The sequence below is a fragment of the Strigops habroptila genome, chromosome 4 (assembly GCF_004027225.2).
Source record: "Strigops habroptila isolate Jane chromosome 4, bStrHab1.2.pri, whole genome shotgun sequence".
NCBI classification, from domain to species: Eukaryota; Metazoa; Chordata; class Aves; order Psittaciformes; family Psittacidae; genus Strigops; species Strigops habroptila.
Window position 1 is genome coordinate 34,570,424 of NC_046358.1, and position 24,115 is coordinate 34,594,538.

The following is a 24,115-nucleotide window of genomic DNA, read 5'->3' on the forward strand; positions in this document are numbered from 1 at the left end:
AGGCATGGAGCACAAATGGAAACACAGGACGTCCTATCTGAACATCAGGAAACACTTTTTTATTGTGAGGGTGACTGAACCCTGGCACAGGTTGCCCAGAGAAGTTATGGAGTATCCCTCCTTGAAGATATTCAAAAGCCATCTGGATGTGGTCAACTTTTCTTGGTGGCCATGCTTTGAGCAGGGGGTTGGATCAGATGACCTCCAGAGGTCCCTTCCAACCTCAACAATTCTGTGGGCTTCACCAGCAGGTCAAAAATCTTCCTTGGAAAGAATTGCTCCATGGCTTAATCTGTTCCTTTTCAAATGTGTCCTGATGCTACAGCAGATCCTTCTGTAGTCTGGTATCGCAGATGGTGAAGAAAGGAATTTAGTAGCTAGGACTTCTCAGGACAATGCTGCCATTTCACTTATTGCATGAACTGACCAAGATTTTTGCACAATCACTTTAATTCAGACTTACACAATGGTCAGACAGATCAGACAGGTTATTCCCTCCTTTCCATTATTTCCCAGAACTAGTGAAGACAAAGCACAGTGGTCAAAAGAATACAAATCAAACTGTTTAATGTCATAAGAACATATTGCTCATATCAGCAGAGGTGATCTCAAGACTAAAGCAAGGACTTCTCTATGCATCCCTAACACCTGGAAGTATAAAAGGAGGGCAGCATAGCCTCCCACTGGCTCTTCCAGTCTAATGAACAGAATTCAACCAAGCAAGGAAGGGAGATATCACAATCTTGTCTCACCTTCCAGTGCTCCGAGGACCAGAAGAGAAAATGTTAAATGTGCACATCACAATTTTATACTCATGTTCAGTGACTGACTTATCCACATGCAGTAAATGGAGGTCAGTTGAACTACTAAATATCTGCAAGTAACGAAAGCAAGTATACCATTAGGACTGGTGCCTTAACTTGCACCACAGCTTGATTAATTTATAGATACAACAGTAACTACAAGAGTAGAAAATCAGCAGAGTGCCATACTGAACAGAAAGCCTCTTGAACCGTAACATGCCTTGAAAAAACGTCTCTCTTTCATTTTGCTTTTTAATAAAACTGAAGTATTTTCTTACTTATCTTTTGTAAGAAAACACAGTTGGCTACCTGGTAATTCCTTAGCATGCATCAGTTGAAAACTGTGCAGTTCCAAAAGAAACAGGATTTCCCCTTAAGGCAAGTGAAGGGCTCTCAACTTAAGGTGAACAGGTTTTTCTCTAGCCCTTTCCTTGCCTTCCTCCATGACTGGTCATGAAGACAGCTGACAGAAGGTCCTTCCACACATCCCTCACCAGATCCCATTCCTCCACACTCCATTTAGTTTCTGCAGTTCAAGCAGATTCCTTTTTCCCCTGAAATCAATGTTTAATTAACACATTATTGGAAAAAAGAAAAAAAAAAGGTCTGCAAGAGCAAACTGAAACAAAGCCAGCACCTCCCTGCTCTGCAGATGCAGCCAGTCCCACCAGACAGTTACACCGCTGGAGAGGAGTTCTTCTCCTCATTCTCCTTCAGCTGCCAGCAAACATCATCCTCCTCCTTAGTTACCCTCCTTTCCATTCCCATGGGACTCTTCCCCTCCTTAAAATGGTTCAGAACAGCAGGAAAGACAGTAGGTGGAGATGGGGAGCAAGTGCTCTCTGCGTAGCCTCACAGTATGACTGATTCCTCACCTTTAATCCTGCCATCCCCATCGGAGCTGCACACCAATTCCCCTGATGACACCCCCCCATCAACACAGCAACAGGATCAGCAGTGCAGTGAAAACAGGACCGTATGCTTTGCCATGAGCAGAGGATGCTCCCATGGTCAAACTCACAAACACGTTCTGGGACTACACACAGCTATATACGTACCCAACAGCAGTGGAGAAGCTACCGGCAGCTTCAAAAGGTTTACATCATACCTCCCCCCATCCTCATCAATTATTATTCTATCCCATTCCTTGGCTCTCATCCGGCTGCTGGGAGGTACTTGGATGCAGGGGATGCTGCAGCACTGTCAAGGGCATTATGAGGCAGGCCTAAGTCTAGAGCGCCCTCCCTGCTCAACACACAGGCACCCTCACTACAGGGTTGGTGCAGCAGGCAAGAGACAACAGAGTCCATGAACTCCTGGGCTGGGCTGCCCTAGTTATGAAGAGAGATATCAGGATCTTTGAAAGAGTCTACTATCCCAGCACTGTCATTCCCAGGATCCAAAGCTACCAGTGTTAATTAGTTCCCGTGATGTGATGGATGACAAGCGGCAGGGCCAGGAATGACACAAGCAGATTGTGTTCGAAATAAGCCATCCCTCACCATCAAGGGCAGAGGAAAGGAATTTGGAAAGGACAGGAGCTGAGCACACCGCTGAGAGACGACAGCTATGCTGACAGAACCCCCCTCATCCCTGACGTCCCCTTCCCAGTACCCTGGCTCACTCCTGCTGCCAGCAGACAAGAAACAGGCAGGGGAGCATGCCTAGGAGAGAATTCAGGCACAGCACTGTGAGAGACAAGGGGAAAGCTCTAAGAGACATGGGGAAGCAAGGCAGATGAAGGGCTAACCCACCCTGTAGCAAGGGGCCACATTTCAGACAAAGTTGAACTTCTGCTGGCTGTAGGCGCACCTCCGCCACCCTCTGCAAAGCCACACAGCGATGCCTGCAGCAGCCGATAGCCCCGAGAGGCTGCAGGCTTTAGCCCAGACAGAGGACTCTGCCAAGCTGGCTGTGTGGTGTACAGTTCTCAACAGCTCTCCACAGTACTCGGAGAGCACCTTTTCCTGTGAAAGGCAAAAAAAAGAAATCGCATCCTCACCTTCCCTTAAGGAAGAATGCAGGATCTTCCAACACCACTGGCGTATTTCCACTAGGAGTCTTACTGTTCAACTTTTCAAGCACACCACTACAGGGACCTTGCACTTGATCCCTACTAGACATCAGTAAAACCATACTCAGGCTAGCCCAACCTAAAGTAATAATAATAACTAAAAAAAAAAGGTGCAAAGGCAGAGCACTAAAAATGACATCCATTGCCCACAACAAGGAAAAAGGCAGAATAAAAACTTCTCCCACACTGCCTTTCTACAAGCGTGTCTTGGTCTGGCTGTTTGGATTGGCAGTGAGAGGTCAAAACACCATCTTTAGTTCTCAAAGTCCTTTACACACGACTTGCCTTTGTCTATGCCCATGTGAGGAGAAACCAAAGAAAAAAAGCAAATGACCTGACCCAAGATTACGTAGTGTACTGGTTTCAAGAAGCTGCCAATCCCTTAAGCAGCTTGGTTTCCGAAATGCAAAATACCTTCCTCACCATTTGCTGTATGAATGAAGAGCCAACTCTGCTGGATTAACAGACTCTGCTATTAACTGGAAGAGGGGGATGAGAGGGAGAAAAGAACTGATAAAAATTTCCAAAGCTTAACCAAAATTTGGGTAATTTCTGGCACCAGCTGCGCTGGCAATAGTCCCAAAATAAAGCCTGACTCTTCTTTATGCTGATGGGGGCAGGGGCAGATAAAGTTAGATGCATTTTGTTTTTAAATTAAACATCATGTCTCTTGAATCATCATCAGAGGCCGTTTCCCATCCCAGCTTTTGGTCATCATAAAGTTTCTGGCTCCTTCAGCTTGCTCTTGGCCAGATCACTACGTGTCCATACCCCTCCTACAGCTCAGCAAGTATCCAGACATCTACCTGCACATGCCCAGAGTGCAGAGCTGATGAAAGGGCAAATGAAAACAGATCAAGGAGGGGAAATACACTCTGCTTCGAGACAGGTGAACTCAAGAGCCCTGAAGAAGGCTGCAAAAAACAAAAGCAAGAAGTTCAGTAGACCCACAAAATAACCACTGTTGCTACAAGAAAGAGATTAAATTCTCCCTTCTCAGGAATATGCCAGGCAAGAACCAGAAGATCTTGTGCAGTTTGAAGATGTCCTGTAGGTTGAGGGTTTAAATCCAATCCTAACACAAAAAGAGTTGCCTGCACCTCATGGCTTGGTAACTTGCTTGGAAAGGGAGGAAAGAAAAGGAGAGAGGAGGCATACTCATTTCCTTTTTGCACAGGGACTTAGGTCTTAAAATTCACCATCATCACTACCACAAATTATCCTGGCACAACCTCTCACCCTCTGAATGCTCTGCAGGAACCAAGTTCCCTCTCTCACTTCAAGGATGCAAATCATTCAGGGTCAGGAATAAGTTCCAGTGCGGTGTGAATTTCATTCTGCTCCACTGGCTGTGCCAGCTCAAGGAAGGACAAAACACCACGGTCAGAGACTGGTGAGCTACAAAACTCACATTGCAGTCATTGAAGTTTATCTACAATAATGCTTTCTTCCAACCCTTCCTATTCCTGCTAACAAATAATTCATAAAAGGAGGTTCGCTGTGCCACAAGAACACACCAGTACCTTGGTCACTGGGGAAAGGGAGGAACCATAAAAACAGGGCCCACCTTCACCCTGCAGGGTATCAGGGAGGCAGTCTCCCAAGGGCAGCAGGCACATAGGCCCTGCAGCCCCATCTACCTGTCGCTCAGCTGGCCAATGCATCATCTTCGGCAGCAGGCAAGGCTGGACTACAAGCACAGGAGCTGCAGCATGACAGCCATTTCTGAAGTGACTGGGATAAAGGGGAGGGCAGGGAGAGATCAAAAAGCAACTACTGGCAAGGCTGGGCAGCCGAGGCAAGATTAGCTCTGGTGAGCACAAAGCAGGGGAGTGGGGGAAACTAGTATCTCTCCAGGTATCGCCAACACCAACAGTATGGGGCACTGGGCATGCCCCTGCCCCATCTTCCTGGCTGTAGTTTACTTGCACCTCAAGGTCAGAGAGGAAGGAAAAAAGCAAAAAGCAAACAATAGCCCTGTACAAATTTATTTATTCAGCTTTGCTATTGCTCCACGAAGTGGAAAGATCCAGAAACCTGGAGACCTCAGAGCAGGCGCAGCGACAGGTGGAAGATGAGAAGCAGCGGTCGGTGGAGCCACCTTCCTCCCCCAGCTCCCCTCTGCCTGGGTGTAAGCAGCCCATGACCAATCAAGGAGGTCCTCTGCACCCAGAGAAGATGCTGAGCAGGTCTGTGAGCTCTGGAGAGAGTCCTGGCCTACCTGAAACCCAGGAAAAGCCTCCCTCTTACTGCCTCAGCTCCCCCAACCCGGCACACCAGCCACCGCAACTGCCCACCAAGGCTTGCCTGGTCCTTCCCCATATTCTAGCTAGGGGAAGGAATGAAGGAAGGGATGGATGGAGGAAGAGAGTCTTATCTTCCTTTGTTCCCCCACACCAGCCTTTTCCCTGCTCTACTGAGACCTGAAAAGCCGTGGCTCTCCTGCACACCCTACAGCAGAAACACAAGGAGCTTCCCTCCCCCCATCCCTCAATTCACCAGCCTCCAGCAGGGACTGCATGGAAATGGCGATATTCCTGTATCGTCTGGATCAACAGCACGGATAAGCTCGAAGAGGGCAAGGGAGGATGGCATGGGAGAATGAGGTGGGAAAGCTTTGTTTGGTCCTGGCTCCAGTGCAGCTCACCCCCTCTCTCCATCGCAATGCCCTCCAGTTCGGACATGCAAGGAGGTGGTGGGGAGGGGGTCTGGCATGCTTATGAATTTTGTTTCCTCCATCAACGGGATGGCTCACTCCCCCAGGCATGCCTGGCTCTGCCGGAGCTCCCTGGAGTAACCTTTATTCCAGTGTGTCGCAAGCATGTATTTCACGGATGGTTACACTGAATCATTATCACCAGACGTTCATTTGACCAAAATAATGTTATTAGCATCGTCAGGTCCATTTCCCCCCCCCCCAATTCCTCCCTCCCCAGTACACACACGTTCCTTCCAATCCCCAGGCCCCTGCTATCCACATAGGGCACACCCCTCTCGACACAAAATCTCATGATGTGTGACACAATGTCCGGGAAAAGAGAGTGGCAAGAAGGGCTGGTGAAATGGATGGACGTGCCTTTGGCATTTACTGAGTTCCCTATGCTCTGCCAATGTTTATCAGCCGCATGCACACACACAAAGACGCAAAAAATCAGAATTAAATCACAGCCTGTCCTAGGTACATGACTATGGGTGCACGAGTGTGTGCACGAGTGCCCAAGCTGTGGTCACAGCCCTATCGGGAACCCGAATCCGTGTGGCATGAAGCAAAGGTCATCATGCCACTGTTGTGATGCACTAAAAAAAAGCCGCAGAGCTATCAGGATGTAACACAGAATTTTCTCGTCAAGGGATGAGAAACCTTCAGGGGGGGTGGGGGCTGGGAGGAGGAAAGCGGGTGTGCGGATGGGGGGGATGGGGGGAAATGGCAGAAAATGGGGAGGAAAACGAAGAATACAAAGCTCCACTTCGCTAATCCAAGATAGACAATCCATCCCTTCCCCCCTCTCTACGCCCTCCCTCCCCCCGAAATGTTGGTGCAGATGGATTTCTGTATCTTGGTTTTGCAGCAGTGGGTCTAATGACTCCCATACCAAACCCCCTCGCTATGATAACCCCTCCCACTACTTTTTTCTTTAGACCGGGCTGAAGAATAATGTGTTTTTAGAGATAATGGGTTTTATAAAAAGAAAAGAAAAAGGGACGCAGCGCAGACATTATGCGAATAAGCTGCTCCCCGCATCAACCCCATCTTCCCCCAACCACACATCCCGATTTCACCCCCTCCCATCATTCTCCAGTCTTCCCTCATCAGCTCCCCCAAGGAAACGAAAAAAACCCACAACATGATCTGGGTAGCCGATCTCAAAATCCCAAGCACTAATCTGCTTGAATTTGTTCTTCCCCTTATATAAGCAGCAGCATGTCAACATGTTCAGTGGAAACGCAGCGTAAAATGAGGCCAGGCTACAGCCATGGAACAGGGGTGATATCGCCAGATATCGCTTCTATCGAGAAGCCATCGCCACCAGGATGATGAAATCAAGTATTGGGCTTTCAGCCGTTCCCCTCCTTTATTTATGTATTTTTCAACGCTTACTTTAATTTTATTTTGTTTCATTTTGGTTTCACTCTACTTCATTTTTTTAAAGGACAAAAGTGAAATAAATAATTAAAAACAAAGAGATGTACCCCACTGGAAGGTGCCCGAATGCTCCAGAAAGAGAATCCTCACCTCTTACCTTCTTTATTATTTTTTTTAAATAAATAAACACAGTCCTGTTGCTCCCATTATCCCCAAACTTGCAATGTCCCCAGGTGCACCTCCCTACTCCCGAAAACCAGATACGTTGTTAGAGAGAGACAAATGTTTAAGAAACTGCTGAAGACCAAAAACAAACCTATAGAGAAATAGGAAATTATGTCTATACAATAATCTAGTTCGCTCAGCTGATGAAGTACGTCCAGTCCCAAAATCAAGAGCAATAATCTCTGCAACCTCCTCCCCCCAAAATACTACTAACCCTTAGATAAACTTGCCCAACTTAACACCGATGACCATTTTAACTTAAACCTGTGACAGACGTAACACCCTTCTGGTTCACGTTACAATTAATAACTGTCTCTATCATCACAACAAACAAAACCTTTTGTGATCAATTTTTCCTCCACCTACTTGACATCTCCCTTAGACTTTTTACCAGTCTAGTTAAGAGCTTGCCCCCTCAAAAAATAGCCCCTCAAAATATACAATAAGCAGGTATTGGAGAGCGGTCGTTTCAATATTCACCTTTTTAGGAAGGCTGTGTGCTTCTCATGAAACAATTCTGTGCAGTAAAAAAATACAGGAGGAATCTAATATTTAGAAGAAACAGAAATAATTTCTTAAAACTATTTGTAACAAAGCGTTGAACAGTTTGACCATGGAAAGGTGGAAAGAGCTTGGAAAAGCGAAAGGCTCGAAGTGTCCTTTCAAGAAACGATTTGGTGGGTTTTGCCTGGCTTCTGCCTCCCTGATCCTTTGGGTTTTCTGCCGCTGATCTCACTCCTAATCTTTTTATTGTTTTCTTTGGGAGGGGGGTAGAAATCAGGAAAAAATTTTTTTAAAGATAAAAATTTCAATTTTAACAAAATGCATCCTCAAAGAGCACTGGTTAAATATGTTACTTCCTAGCTACAAAAGCCTACAATTAAAATAAATTCAAAGAGTAAGCAAAAGACAAGTCACCTGCAAAGCACCAGAGTCAGTGCCCTTAGGTAGGAGAATTACATCACTCCCTGACCGAATGATGTTTTCTTTTAAATTATAAAGCAGGTGGATTTTTTTTTTTCCCCCGACAGAAAAGAAGAAAAAATAAAAAAACAAAACACACCACCACAGCGGTTATTTCACATACATCTTGCACGAAGAAAGCATTGAACCAACCTTTAAGGTCACTGACTGCCTGAAAACCCACAGCAGTCGCTCACGGTGGAAGTTTTCAGGCAAGACGGCTACTAAATCATTAATACAAACAAATGGAAGGCGGGGAGGAAAGGCGCTACTGTAATAGATCCGAAGACTTGGAAGAAGAAAAATATTAAAGAAAAAAAACTTTCATCTTCAGCCTCTCTTCTTTCCTCATCAATAATTTTTTTAAAAGAAATCCTTAAGCTTTAGTCACACAGGAGGTAGGCTCGCTCTCTAAGCGTCTCCCTGCTGTAACTCAGCGTAGTGTCTTCTTTCGCGAGAGGCCACCCATTTTCCACTCCGAGAAGCCCCACCGTGGGAACTGCGATTTCCCAAAAAGTCGGGCGAAAGGAGCCGGGGCCGGAGCGTCCCGGGTGGTCGGTGCGCGCCCACTCCGCCCGGGTGGGCAGCGCCCAGCCCCACTGGGGCACCGGGAGCAGGGAGAGAGATAAACCGATCCGAAACAGTTGCCGTGAGGTGGGTCGGGAGAAACCCACGCGCGGAGTGCCGGAGCAGCGATGTCCAGCGCCCGCCGGGCGGGTAGTCCCCGCCGAGCCGTGCCAAGCCGAGCCGCCCTCCGCCCGCCGCCCCCTCTCACCTCCGCAGCCGGGCGGACGCCGGCCGCCGCGCCAACTCGCGGCTCGCCTCCGCTGTGGGGCAGGGGGCTCCAGCGTGGCCCCAGCCGCAGAGACTCGCGAGGTCCCGGGGAGGCTGGGCTGGGCTAGCCGCGCCGAGCCGAGCCGAGCCGTGAGAGCCGCGGGCGGAGCTGCGCAGGGCTGAGCGCGCCGCGGTGCCGGAGCAGCCCGAGCCCCGCGCACGCCGCCGCCGCCCCCTGCCGCCGCACCCGCCCGGCCCGGCCCCGGCTTTTAAAGAGACCGCGGGCCCGGGTCCGTGCCCCCGGCCCGGCCCGGCTGGCCTCAGCAGCGGGCACGGCCCCGGGCAGGGGCAGCAGAGCCACGCCGAGCTCCTGCTCCCGCTCCCGCACTGTCGGCGGGACCGCTGCCTCCTCCCGGGCGAGAGGCTGGAGGCTCCGCTTCTGCCTCCGGCCTCGTCGGCGTCTCGCTCCTGGAGCGCTGCCTCGCCCGCCCGGACCAGCACGGGAGTGGTTTTGCCCCTCTGGTCCCAGCAAGGGGAAGGGAGAGATGCAGCTTACTTTTAACCTTCTAGAGTTTGCCAGCGCTACCCAAGCAAGCAGTGACCTGCCGTCGGAGCAGGAGGCAACGCCTTCCTCAGACCCTCAGGCTATCACCTCCGTGAGCCCCTCGAAACCCTTAAAGTTCACAAAGACTCTTTGACCCAAACCTACTGGGTATTTCAGTCAGTTTATAGACTGCCCATTTCTTTTAAACCAGCCACTAAGTTTCCTTGTTACTTTGAACAAATATCTCAAACTTTTTATCCACTCATTTCCTCACTTGTAAAAGCAGGGATAATGGCACCGACAAACAGCATCCACTGCACTGGAGTCAGCATTCATTCAGAGTGTGTATCCTAAACACTGTTATTTATCATTTTATCACCACTAGCACTTAGCACAGCAAAGAACATAATTCAGAGTGCCTTCTGTGGGGAACATCTATGTAAAGGTGTTTAATGCGTTATCGTGTTGAAAGTCCACCTCAAAGACAACTAGCAGGCAGGAACATAGTGCACATGAAGCGCACACAGAACCAAAAGTGAGAAATGAAACCTTCCAGCTCCTCTCTCCAAACCCTATAATCTTGTAAAATTTGTGTATGATGCTCATGCTGCAATGCCAGACACTCAGAAATGCATTTTCTTTAGGGGCAGGCTAGAAAGCTATTTGCCTTTCCTTCCCCTTTCTGATCATGTATTCAAAGGTTTTTGTCTTTTTCCATATTTTGCATAGCAGACAGCTTACTCGCAGCACTCGATAAGTAATAAATAATTATTATTTTATACAGTATGTATTGATCACTTTGCCCACTATCAAAATGCAGCTGTGTCTGAGGTGGATAATAGCCACACAGAAACACTAAATAATAGTTTCAAGTAGTATTAGGAGCCCCCTGGGAAGTTTCTCTGGAAGACACAGCCCTTCACATCCCCTAACAAATTCAGATACATGCACGGAGAGGATAATGGAGACTTATTTCAACAAGGTGACAATGGTCCAGCAAAGAGGCATCTTTGTGACTCAAAATCAGCATCCTAAGAGCAAGAATTTATCCGTTTATACGTCTGTGCAAAGGCAGGTTATTGTTAAGCTTCCTGTTTTATATGAACAACATAACAGTGGTGAGAACTACCAATTCTTCCTCAGGGCATGGGATTAGATCCTGGTCTCAATTGCTGTGAAGAAAATCAGGTATTACTTTGTTCACTTCAATAGTTAACTCCAGATTTAAAATGTGCAACTGGCAATAAAATCTGGCTTCTAGTACCTTTCCTCCCCTGCTGATAGTCCTGGCAATCTAGCATTTTGTAGCTTACAGTTTATCAAATTAATCGTTTGATGAAGTAGTTATCCGAAACTGCGCTACCTCTGGCCCTTCACTCTCCAAGGTCTTCTAAGACCATGCACATACTTGTGTCATATTTTGATCTGGCTGCCTATCATCAGAGAGTATCCTCCATGTAGAATCAATGACAACAGCACAGTCTCTACTTCTCATTCTGAGCTAAACCTCTTCAGTTTGGCAGACAGAAAACAGCACGTACCCTGAGAGAAGAACAAACTACAATGGCAACTTATAGCCAGCTTAATCACAAAGGGTAAAGTAAGCCCAAGATTATTTGGAGAAAACAAGCTATTTTTTATCCACACACTGTTCTTTCAACTTGAAATAGAAAGACCTAGAACCCCCACATATGAAATACTTATAAATCAAAAAGAGGGGTAGGAGACTTCATCTAACTGAGGGCTTCTATTCAGAGTGCTATATATGAACCAAGGAAGATAACAACTACTTTGAAAAAAATCTTACTGTGCATAACTCAGACGCATAGACCTCTGCTTCTAACAAATTGTTAGAGTCAGGCATCAAAATAGCAGACATCATTTTATAAATAGGTAAAGAGTAGTGAGAAAAATACTAGAAGAGCAGGGAAGCTTCCTTAAGGTTGCAAGGCACATCTTTACTGGAGTGCGGAGCAAAACAGAGGCAACAGGAAAGCAGTGTAGTACAAGGAGTTCTTTGTCCAGCAAGCTATGCTCCAGTCGCTCAATAGGGGAGTGGATTTATCTGACTAATTTCTCTAATTCTTTCTTTCACATCTCTAGCTCTCACCCTGCAGTTTGCAAACAAGTTGTATGGAGCGGAAGGAAAAAAATCATTACCACAGTGAGGTTTGCACCAGCCCCCTCTAATAGGGCTCCCCTGCCTAGCATATGCCACTGGCATTGCAGTGACACTTTTAAAAATATATGACATACTCTAGATAAAGTATTTTGTTCCCATCTATAAGGTGATCAGTAGATACATCAGCCTTTTCTGGCGTCTTCATTAAGAAAACTGCCAGTTCCATTTCCACGGGGCCTTCTAAATGAGCAGTGGCACAGATTAATGTACCCAGCTAGTCCCTCCCGACACAAGCACTGGGCTCTCTGCTCCCACCACCGGCGGAAAGAAGCAAAGGCAAGAATACACAGGGATAGACACGTTACTCATCTTCTTTTGCTTGCTCCCTTTGGAATCAATTTCCAAAACTTCTTACCAAGCTCATGTGTTTGTTTTATAAAAGACATAATAGTGTCAATAAACTGGTGCGATTCAGCTGGCGCAGTTTTCAATAAACTGCTACTGGGGACTGTTTGACTTCAAGGTACTTACTCTGCTCTGAGATCGGGGCTTGCTAACTCAAGGCAGTGGCTGTAGTACCCACAGCTACAAGACACAGCTTTTGCTTACATCTGTTAGAGACGCGAGCTGTCTAACAGGAAAAACCTAACTCCCTGATGCAGTAGAAACTGTGAGTGCCATTACCTTCAGTTCCTGGTGTCCCCCCCTTTTCTGTTAAGCATGGGGGGTAAGAAAGAGGGATCAGAGCCTGGAAAAGGCTCTGGAGACAGAACAGGCAGGAGTTAGAGGCATCATCCATCATGCTAGGGTATCCAAATGCTGCAATACAAGATCTAGAAGATTCCATCTAAAGTAACACCCTGAGCATGGCAGCAGGGGCTGGGAAGAGTCTGCACTGCAACACTGTCCCATAATCTCCTGGCTTTTTCCACAGGTTCTCTGCACAGCATTCACCAAATCCTTGAAATCAAGCATTTGTATGGTACTGTTTAACAGAAATGAGGCTCAAGGGGAATTTGCCATTGAAACAGTGGCAGGGAAGTCTGCACAAGGTAAGAATGCAATTTGTCTCTCTGGCTACTTTTTTTAATCTTTTTTTCTTTTTCTGCCATGTTAGCACTTTCAATGTCTTTTTGCCCAGAGTTAATACCCAAGGTGAATTTAGAAGCTGCAGTCCAAACTGTGATCAGATCATCTTGGTTGTGCCAAATGAAGCTGATCTTATCTCACTGGTGACCTTATCCTTCTTGAGAGAGCAAACCTCATTACAATAATAAGAAATAACAGAGATGGGAAAAAAGAGTAATCATGACAGCACCTGGTCAGAACTCCCTTTACCATCATCTCAGAGGATTAGTTCTGAGCCCTTCTCCTGCAAGCATCATTTTTCACCCCAGTGGGAGGCTCAACCTCCAAAGTTATTCTGGCCACTTGCAGGATACATCTGTCTTTTCTTGATTCACAGACCTTTTCCTCCTCCTAGCAGATTCTGTTGCATTTATTTAATAGCTACAGACAAACTTTAGACAGTGTGTACAGGAAGTGATTTTCTGAGCACCACTTTGTCTAGCTGAGTATACAGGGGGTAGAAACTATACAGACACACGTTTGAGTATGTGGCAGTGTATGAATGGGAGAGCATGTGCCAAAAAACGTGATATGTGTACCCAAGCATGTAAGGGTAAACCCATTCAGATGAGAGGATTCCTTGTAAAAGGAGTGTGTAAGAGGGCTTAAAAAAGAGCAGTGTGTGTGCAAATGCTGCAGGAGCACATTCAGGGCAAGGCACATAGGGAAAGGGAGTTTGTGTCATTACAGCAACCAATATATTTGGGGAAAAAATTATGTAGGCAATTCTCCAAGTCTCATACAGTGTTTTCTGCCATCTTTCAGAGCATCATTGTCAGAGGGTGTCTTGTATGTGTGTATTTACACATAGGAATACGTAAGCATTACAACAGATAAGTCAGATGTGTGTGCACACTTGAGTGTGCAAAAGAAGGGGAAAAAAAGAAAACCAAACCATAAAGCTGTACCTTCTCTCAGCCAGCAATATCAAATTTGATGGTGGTCAAACTGGCTGTATGATCTCCACTAACATATATTAGACAGATCTCTACACCTCATTCTAGGATAGAAAAATATCCATTACCATTGTCAACAATCCTTCTGTGACCCTGATTTGGTGATGGCCCAAAAGGAGGAGAACCACTTCTACAGGCAGCAGGTAGCGTCCAGTGAAATGGTGAAAACCAAAGCCACATTTTAGAGCTAATGCACAAACAAGTATTTCCACCAGTTTTGAACCCTGTCCTTTCTTGCTTCTTGAGTCTTCTCAAGTCTTGCTTCTTGAGTCTTCTGGGGGATCACTCCAGTTTCTGAGATGCCATCAGCCCCCTCTGCAGTAAGACTCAGCAGAATTGCTTACTACCTGTTCTACTTCAACTCTGCCCCCTCTTCTTGTTTCTGAATCCTCAGATGGAGCCATGAAAATGAACCAATGACATCACAGTGTGTTTCCCTGGCAACAAATACTATGTCATACTTGCTTGTCCATTAGCAGGATTGGGTAGGAACAAGAATTGATGAGTACTAAAAGAGGAGGAGCATGGAAAGTTTTGTGATCAGAAAAGCTGATTTAACATGAGAGAAAGATAAACCTCTCTTTAACAAAACACTCAGCTAATGCAACCACAGGAGCTACTCCTTGAATAGCTCCATCAACTCCTCAAGTAAGATTAAATATTATTTCCATTTTGCCCTTGACCTCCTTCAGTGGCCCTGAAGTACAGACACCTTGATTGCTCAAGACTAGTGGTACAACACAGGGACACTTCCTGCTGTAACCATTAGACAACACTCCCAACAATGCAGGAAAAGACAGTCTGGGGGGTTGTATCTAGATTTGTGTTCATTATTCAGGATCAACCCCTAGCCAATCTCATGCCAAACATTTATCCACGCAACACAGAAATCCTCCCCAGTCAGCAAGAACACATGGAATAAGAAACATCAGTGCTGAATAACCACATCAGTGCAGGACAAGACAGGCTGCCCTCTCTTTCTCTCAAAAAGCAGCCCCCTCACACTCAATACAGCACCCAGCTCACGACTGAGCTCTGATCTGCTCCACTGCCACTGAAGTGTAGGTTTTCCCAGCAGAATTTCTTTCATACTGTGAGCTCCTGAAAGATGCTTGCAGTCATCTTTTTCTAACTAACTGACCAACTGGGAAGCTCTAAGGATAAGGAACAACTGCTGCAGCTAGTGTCCTTCTAATGGTCGGGCTACCTCATTTTAAAACCTTATGTACGATTTTGGATAAACATGATAAAATGAAACAACCAGTTATTTTCTCTACTCACATGCCAGACAAACACAGTGCCGTCAAAGATTGTTCTGTCCATGGGAGGAAGTATCTGTCATTCACAATCAGATGACAATAAATGTCTTCGTTCTGCATCAATCTCTGACTTGAAGATTTAAGATGAGATGAGGAACCCCAAACAGGACTCCAATAAAACTGGGGTGAGGGGGTAAAATTCTCTCCTTGGTGCATCTAAAACAGGGGGGTGGGAATTTTCTAGCATAAGCAAAATCCTCCAGGGAGCCAAAAAGAGCAAAACATACTTTCTTTCCACCTACTGAACACTATTTTTGGCAAAAGCCTTTTATCCTGTTTAATGATAGGTGTGGCACATCTCCAGGGCAAGCTTAAAGCACTGGTTTTGACCTTTAAAGCACTATATGCTCCTTTTTCAAAGTTAATTTGCATTAGATATGTATGCTATTCAAGTACTTCCTGAAAATCCTACTGGGCACCTGTCTTGGAAAATCCAACCCTGAGCTGTGAAAACCCAAACCTAAGTGGCTTGGGTCTCATCACCTATTTTCTCGGAGGAGGTTAAGCCAATACTGACTCCCAACCACACAAGCATGACCATAATGAACTAACCGCCAGGAGTCTGCCGTACACTGCATGCAGGACTGCCCCCTACACCTCTCCCCTCCACACTTCGTGGAAGGCTCTGACTGATGCCATGAGATTGGCAGCAGGCCTCTTTTGACCGATTACAGATTCTGCACCTATCACTGTGTATCAAGGCATATTCTTGCTTTTCCTGGGCTCAGCCTAGGCTTTAAGACAGGCAAGTTGGAAAGCTAGACAAATGCATATATTCAAAAAAGGGACAGCAGAAAAATGGAGAGCAGTTCCCCTTCTATAGCCTGGCCCCTGTGTCCCAGAGCAAATACAAAGCTAGCTTTAGGGCACCATATAAATTGGTATTATAAATTCAGATGGTGCACCAGGGAGTGCCTCATTCTGTATGATTGGAGTCATTCTCAGGAGCAGTTCAGGCACTCAGCCTGCCACATGCGACTGCTGCCCCAAGGGCTGCCATTACAGATGCATTATTACAAAGCGCTGCAATAAAGCATGAACTAAAACAACTTCATTGAAATTAAGATTAATATGGAACATGTGTTCACCTCCATACACTCAGAAGGAACAGTCCAGCAAACACAAGCACCACAGTGCTGGGACTGATGGGCTAGGGGAGCAATGCAACTGGCCAACCGCCGCTGTTGCTGAAGGCAAGCAATACATTTCCACAGCATCTTTGAAGTGTCCACGGATTAATTTAATGCAGCAGCTGTGAAGCAGAGACTGGGGCAAGCAAAATATGTGGAGTGCTGAAACATGCAGAAAAGTGAGCTGTGTCTGAGGCAGAGAACAGAGAGAGATGCTTCAAACCTACAGAAGCAGTACCACTAGCTGCAGAACAATCCCTGCCTTTAGTTATCACAGACTTCAGTCGATATTGATGGATATTCTCGGCACTTTAAAGTGTCGTATTCACATGAGAGGTACAGGTGAGAAAGACCACCTAAGGTGATAGTTCATCCATTCCCCCACAATCAGAACAGGATTATTCCCCATGATCTATTTGTTGATGCCATTGTCACCTCACTTAAACTCTCCCATGCAATACAAGACTCACTACCTCCCCCTTCCGATGCCCTTTCAGAGCCTCATAAATTTCACCACTGGCATAAACTGAGGGCCGTTACATCTATATATTTCCCTGCTCAAATTAAACTCATGATACCCTGTTATAGTTCAATGGCCCAACTTCCATGCTTCCTTTTCCTGCTGTATGTTTTTCATTCTTCCTTTCCTTGAAATCAGTGGAAGGCTCCTACCAAAAACCGGCTGTGACTACTGACTGCAGGTCCCATTGGATTCCTTCCTTCCTTCCATCAACCAAATCATCACTGAACTTGAAGTAGTAAGCATAAAGGTGGAGGAACGGGATGCATGGCATTTCAAAATAGAAAGCAAAGGGTTGGAAGAGTAATATAGCAACCAAAGTAACAGATTAAAGTATAGATTCATGCTTAATCTGTGTGATGGGTTTTGCCACTTTAAGGAAAAAACAATCTTCCCTGAGGGCACACCTCACTGAACACACTTTGACCCTTGGGAATCAACTGCGTGCAAAGACTTTTATTTATCCTTTATCAGTGCTTAAGGCCTCATAGACGGTCTGTCTTTGGCATATAGGTACATTGTAATTGATGACACAGGTAGTTTTTTAAGTGGGGTGGAAAGTCATGCATCTCTCCATACAGGCTGGAAGTGAGTGGGGGAAAAAAGACTAATTAAAAGTAGAGAACAGATGCCCCCATGATTCTGGCATGTCTATTGCTTTCTGTTTCTGGAAGGAAAAAATTAATTTGTCATAAAAATAAATGAACTGACAACAAATATTTAAATTTAAAAAAAAAAGAAAAAAGAGAAAAAGAAAAAAGATTGAAGGGGAGATAAAAATACACAGTAAACGAGCAAAAGCTCCAGTTAGCAGGTTTGCCTCCCCTCCCCAAGCTGACTGGCACTGCACCAATGCAACTCAGAGAATGAGATCTGCTGCATGCAAACAATTCCTAACAGAGCTGAAACTTTGCATTGTACATGGATGAGCAAAGGTTGGGCAGCTGCCTTTAGACAAGGCTGCCATGGCACTGCCCATTCAAAGGGCAATACTGTAAAGAAATAGGTATGAATTATATTATTTCACAGCAAGGTGCCATCCATTCCTCCTTGCACTGCAATTTTATATCCCAAAAATAGAGCAGCCTTCACAGCCCTCCCACAGTGCACCTCTCACACCACCACAAATACAGCTCCGCAGCAGTCCATTGCCATCAATATTCCCCTGGCTGAAGATGGCTTAATAAAACATTCTTAGAAGCCAATCAACATGCCTTACAATTAAAAAGGAGCCAATGTTAAGCACTTTTGGATTATCTGTTGAATTATCGCTTTCTCTCAGCTCTCCACACTTCCACTAAACCAAACATCATGCTACATCCCAGGATGGATCTATGCTATGTCTAGCTCTTAATGGAGATCTCTGCAGGTCTCTGAAGTGACAGGATTTCCTCTTAAATTTTAAAACACAACTTCACAGACCTACAGATCTCTTAGATTTAGACCACATATAGGACCCAACAAAGCTCCATATGTTGATGTCTAAATGCCTGCATAGACCTGATTCCTGTCGTGTAGAAAGAGACATGAATCTTTCTGCAGGCTTAATACAGAATGACCACTAAATTTCTGTAGCAAGCAGATTCCTACTAGGCAAAATGCTGTTTGGATGCCTATACTTAGCATTGGAGTCACTGAAACTTTCTACTCTTCAGATCTAGGATCAGTATGTAAACTGCAATACAACAATGGGTATACCTGGTTAAATGAAGAGGTGGTGCTTCTCAGCATTGGCCTCTTGTAAATGGAAGTCAGAATCTTCCTACAAGGAGCTGATCCTTCAACCAAAGGGCAGAAAGAGTCAGAAGACCCACTGGATCTGCAGTTGTTATGTTTCATATTACCATCCAAACAAAGAGAAGGTTTCCAACAGGTTCTAATTAACAAACTTCTGCCCAGCCTGTTGCTGTCTCAGCAAGAGGCCCTGGGGGTTACATCAAGGGGACTAGTACAACCTGGACACAGCTAGGCAAGTGTCAGTCACAACTGAACTGCAGTGTCTTGAACATACTGTGCTCAACTCTATGCAAGGAGTCACAGTGATCATATAAAGCATGCTTATGATCACCTCATGCACAGACAAATTCATAACAACAGAAGACTCCATCCTCCCCCCATCCAGCTACAAACCACAGCTGACTGTTAAGATATTGACCTGCAGATGGAAGATGTTGATCACCTTGTCCCTTTTTGCCAGGCACAATCCTAGGACTACAGCTCAATCTATTTCTGGCACTACTGATCACCACTGCAGAAGCAGCCATATTATCTATGAGTTCATCACAATATCTGCAAGGATGATGAAGAAAGTGCTGCAACACAAGTGAATTATACTATGCTTTGTCTGAAACAGAGTTTTACTGGCCTTATCAGTGTAACTTCAGAAATCTTGTTAAACAAGCAACTGTTATAATTCCCTGTGTAGATGCTTGCTGCAGAACAGGAGATGCCTTTTTGTTCTCCTTAGCTTAAGCTCCTTCCAGAGTGATGCAAGTTGACTTGTGAAAATTTATCTTACAAAGAAATAATGAAGTTATACTAGCATGTCAATCTAAGTTCACACTTACACACACCAGTATCACTTCTCCAGGCAGACAACATATTAGATAAGGGACTTTCATAGCATTATCAACAGCAAAATTGAAAGCAGCTACATCAGATACCAGCACTGACAGAGAATTGGGGTCATCTTCTGGGTCTTGTCTCCTACCTCTGGAAGGAAAGCGTGGTTTGGTGTCAAGCTGAAATGACTGAGAGCTGGAACTTGACAGGCCAGACATCTGCAACCATGTCTATAAGCCAGTCTCCCTCTCCATAACTACTCTTATCCAACTGTAAAATGAAGAACGCTAATTCCTTCCCACATATTTTACAAAGGTTAACTCTTTAATACTAAAGATAGCTTCTACAAACAAAAATTAATGGAATGCTATACATGAAAAATCTTTTGAGCAGAGGTACGAGTTAATACCTTGTCAGTTTTTTCAGTTTTCTATTGCAAAGAAGTTACAGATATGTGCACCAGTTTTACACATTGCAGGCTCTTTGGCAGTTTTGGAGCCAGAAACCTGGTTACACTCCATACCTAAAGACCTCCCATATTAACAAAAGTTTCCCTACTGTAAAACATTCAAAATTACTCCTCCTCCTCTCTCTCTTCATCTCAGGCGAAAAAAAAAAAAAAAAAAAAAAAAAAAAAGCTCTTGCAAGGGGTTATGATGCATCTTTAATGACGGAGCAGAGAAGTGCCTGCCATACAAAGAAGCTAATCAGTCAATCAAGAGCCAGCTCACCAGACAGAAGCCATCAGTGCCTAACTGCTCTGTCTCCACCTGTCCAGGGGAACAACAAAACAGCATGGGACATGCCTGACAATTGAGTGCAAAATAGCACACATATTTATATATTCCTAAGCATTAAGGGGGCAGGTTGTTGCTGCAAATGAACGTTTTCAAGAATAACAAACCTAGCACCACACATGTACTGGTGTGCATTTGAAATAAGGCTAGCGACTCTCTTTTATCTTTTGGAAAAAAGCAGCGATCCTGAGGATACAGAAAGGCCGTGAGTATTGCTATAATTAGGCTAGCTGGAAAATCCTTTGCCATAAGATTGCCAACCTAGATCAGTTAAGCGAGTGGTAGTTTAGAGAAGGAAATACATCTCTTAAAACTAAAATGGACAGAGCTGTAGGAGCTGTGTTGCTCTGTATTAGTGAAAGCTTAAAGGTCATGGTCTTTATTTCCTGAGGCCAATACTGGCCAAGGCAAAACACGTTATCCTTATCTGCCTCAGTTTCCCCAACTAGAAGAGGATAATGAAACCTCTCTAGGTTGTAAAGGGATGATTGGCTTTGCAGCTGGCTTCATTAATATTCATAAAGCACTTGGAGGCCCTTGCCTGAAAAGTGCTGCCCGAGTACTGACTGTCACACTTGCCATTTTACTGGCTGCTCTTGTACAGAACTTCGATTTTATTTTTTCCCCCCATTCTCTTCAAACAGGTGGGCGTTTGGCAAGCACTTGGCATATAAAGAGTTTATAAAAGCATCTAGCGGCTTAAAATAACCAGCCTGTTACTCCACGGTGATGAGTAAAACCGACCGAACCGCGGGCGGCCCGTGCCTCTCTCCGTGGTGCTGAACGCTGCCGGGCGCCCCGCCGCCCTGCAGCCGTCCCTCGCCGCTCCACCGCCGCTGCCGCGCTCCCGCCGGCAGCGCTCTTCCTGTAACGGAGATTTACTCCTGGCTGGGCTGCATCGCAGAGACGCTGCGAATAACTGTTGTCGGATTATTTCGATAGGCAAACCTGAGCTACGGGTCTAGGTTCTGTTGATTGACTGCTTAGCCCAGCCTGCCCTCACTCACTGGCCTGATCGCTCCCTGATGAGAGGCAGATGAGGTCATAACTGATCTCTGATCTCACCAGACTTCATGGTATGGGATCCTTTCCTTTCACTTAAGTCACGGAGTTCTGTGCCTGCATGGGTCTAAATCTTTCTGGGTATGGAAGTCTGCTGTGGAGCTCATCGAACACAGCTTTATGGAGCCTGAAGTGTGGCCTTACTTAAAGCCTTACTCATTGTCCATTCCTATGACAGGGAAAGGCAAGAGGAATAACTCTATACTCTGGATTGCAAAATAAAGAGAAAAAAATTACTTGAAGGGAGGAAAAGAGAAGGATCTCTGTGCCCCCACTTTACCTGCCTTTTCTTTTTATTCTGGATCACCACCTATCTAGTTATTTCTAAGATCACAGGGGCTTGGGCCAGCAGCAGGCCTCCAAGAAGCTGTGCAGCTGTTCTACAAGAAATAATCCAAAAAACTAGAGGAAAATGCATCTCATTCATCAAACAGCAACTTTCAGGTGAAAGGAAACACAGGCTTTCCATGTGCACTCCACAGGTAGGGTTCACATAACAGGAAAACTTACCCGATCAGAGAATCGTACTGTCAACCAGGAGGAAGAGGAGACAGGCCAACTGCCTAACATACAATACCCTATACAAAACCAAACTTGATATTTTGTTCATTAAATATACAGTGATTAGCCTCTCATTCTGCTTGATGTCTGCACTCATCATGAGCAAGGACAGCAGGGAGGGGAAATGCTGTTTCCCACCAAGTCTTTTGAAGCTCATTAAATTACCAATTTTTTCCTAACCTGGATATTTATGCCCTTTCCTTGTGGAAAGGGACAGCAACTAAGACTGTAACCTTCTGTGCAACAAACAACCCAAACCTCCCCAGTCTCGTACTTCTCTCTAGGACCACTTCTAGGCATGAAGGGTGGCTGGGAAAGTACTTCCCAGCCTCACAGAGGTGATATTAGACTAAATTCATTCATGTTTGTAAGGAGCAGATATTACAAGAATGCAGGTCATAGAAAAAGCTTATCAAGAAAATTAAATACAGGGTCCTCAGTGCCTACCTCTAATCTTAGGAACTCTCAGGATGAGGAACTGAGATAAATAAAATCATACTTGTTCTGAGGGTTAATTCAGTGTCATGGCTAAAATCCAAATTGAGTAATTACATTCTGTCTCCTGAGCGTGCCCTTGAAGTTTCTGCTAGGCATGTGACTTCACTTCCTGTTGCCAAGTTTTGTTACGTGTGCCTAAGTATCAGCTCTACTCACCCATATGACCTGACTCACACTGCAGGAAGAGAAAGGTTTTGTTCACCCCACACTCTGAAATCTTTTGATGAAGGGTCTTGTTGCATTTTCATACCTCACATGAGTTTCAAAGGCACTTTGCTAGGGCTGTTTCTCTATTAGCAGCAATATCATACCTGCTCCATAGCACATTTTATAAATATCCTTTCCCAGTGACAGCAATACCATGAGTATGCCAAATCTCTAATATCCACAGCGCACCTCTTTATATTCCCTTATTTAACAGAGATGCTGAATAGGCTGAGAACATACTGGCTGTTTGTTTTCAGCATGGGGTTTAAAGGTAAAGTTTAGTATCACAGTCATTCCCTGAACTCCAGCAAGGGCCTATTGAAACCCAAGACAAAAATCTCCTTGTGATACTAACAGCACCATGAATTGTCTCTCACAGACACTTTTATATATCTCTTTACTGTACATTTACTTAGGCTTCCTTCTTTACAGCACATTTTCTCCTAATGGGAAACATGTTTTATACAACTCCAACATTACTCCAGAGAAGCCAGGATGAAGACAAAGCAAAGACAGCATCTACTCCTTACAGGCTGCTTGGTTTTCCTGGAATGCATCCTAATCTTAGAAATTCTGGGAAAGCAATTGGTGGTTAGGGTCTGCTCAGATCAGAAATCTATGAACAGAGAATCCTTAATCTGCGAGGTTTTAAAATGCTACTGGGACAGGAAAAAAATTTAAATAATAATAAAGAACAAACTTGCTTCCCCCAACTAGATCTCAAATCTTCAGAATATCTAGGTACCTTATTTACACTGAAATAGATTGCAGTTAGCCACTTGAATATTCAAGAATATGCAAAAATTTGGGCTCCAAAGTCCCCATCTCCTTTTTCACCTGACATCTTGGACCCCACTAGCTGAGATACAATGTCAGGTTATAAAGTCCTGAGACTTGCAAGCAGAAGGCTTCCAAAAAGATCCCAAAATGCACACATCCAAACTACCCATATTTCATGGAAGCTGCAAAGCAAGATAACTTCATTCTGAAGTTCAATTAATTACTAAGACATGGGTTTGGTGGGGTTTTTTAGTCTAATATTAAACAGAAAGTGGGAAAAGTAGCATGGGACTACCTGAAAAAAATAATTGAAATAATGAAGTCTATTTCTTATAAATGTTTGACATCCACACAGCCATTAACAGAAGAGAGATCTGCCTTGCAATATGACATTCCAAAGCGCCAAAAACCTGAAGCTCCATATAGCTTTAGTAAAAGCTGTGGGCAACAAAACAAAAATTAGACCAGAGCTCTCTGATAGTATTTTGCTACTCTGGGGACAAGTAATTGCTTTCATCCATACATGAGAAGAAGCCAACTGCCACATGTAACTTGACATCCCAAATGACTTCAAGCTTGAGCTCATGCACTAGCTACACAAAAGGATGCTCACCTGCTTTTGAAGGAGCAAGATGAGAAAGGCACTTGTAATCCACCCTTCTGAATATCAGCAGGACAACAGCTGCAGAAGACCAATCAACATTTTTGAATTTATTACTTGCAGGATGTCTTGGTTTCAGTTGGGAATGGAGGTTTGGGTTTGTTTTTCCTTAGTAGTTGGTACAGTGCCGTGATTTGGATTTTGTATGAGAATAATGGTGATTACACACCGATGTTTTAGTTGTTGCTCAGTAGTGCTTACTCTAAATCAAAGACTTTTCAATCTCTCATACCCTGCCAGTGAGGAGGGGCACAAGAAGCAGAGAGGGAGCAGAGCCAGAACACCTGACCCAAACTAGCTAAAGGGCTATTCCATACCATAGCACATCATGCCCGGTATATAAAG

General features: G+C 45.0%; 1 protein-coding gene across 37 annotated transcripts in view; it reads right to left on the reverse strand.

Annotated features, from left to right (window-relative positions):
- NRXN3 (neurexin 3) overlaps window positions 1-9,163 on the reverse strand; it is a 997,539-nt gene extending 988,376 nt beyond the window's left edge. For 35 of the 37 annotated variants that reach the window (XR_003991147.1, XR_003991145.1, XR_003991143.1 and 32 more), the window contains exon 1: window positions 8,925-9,163. The gene's annotated coding sequence lies outside the window, so the exon portion shown is untranslated. Of the gene's footprint in view, window positions 1-7,666; window positions 8,807-8,924 lie in introns of those variants that run through there. The other 2 variants (XM_030484245.1, XM_030484246.1) reach the window with 2 other exon arrangements.
- Between the last annotated feature and the right edge of the window lie 14,952 nt (window positions 9,164-24,115).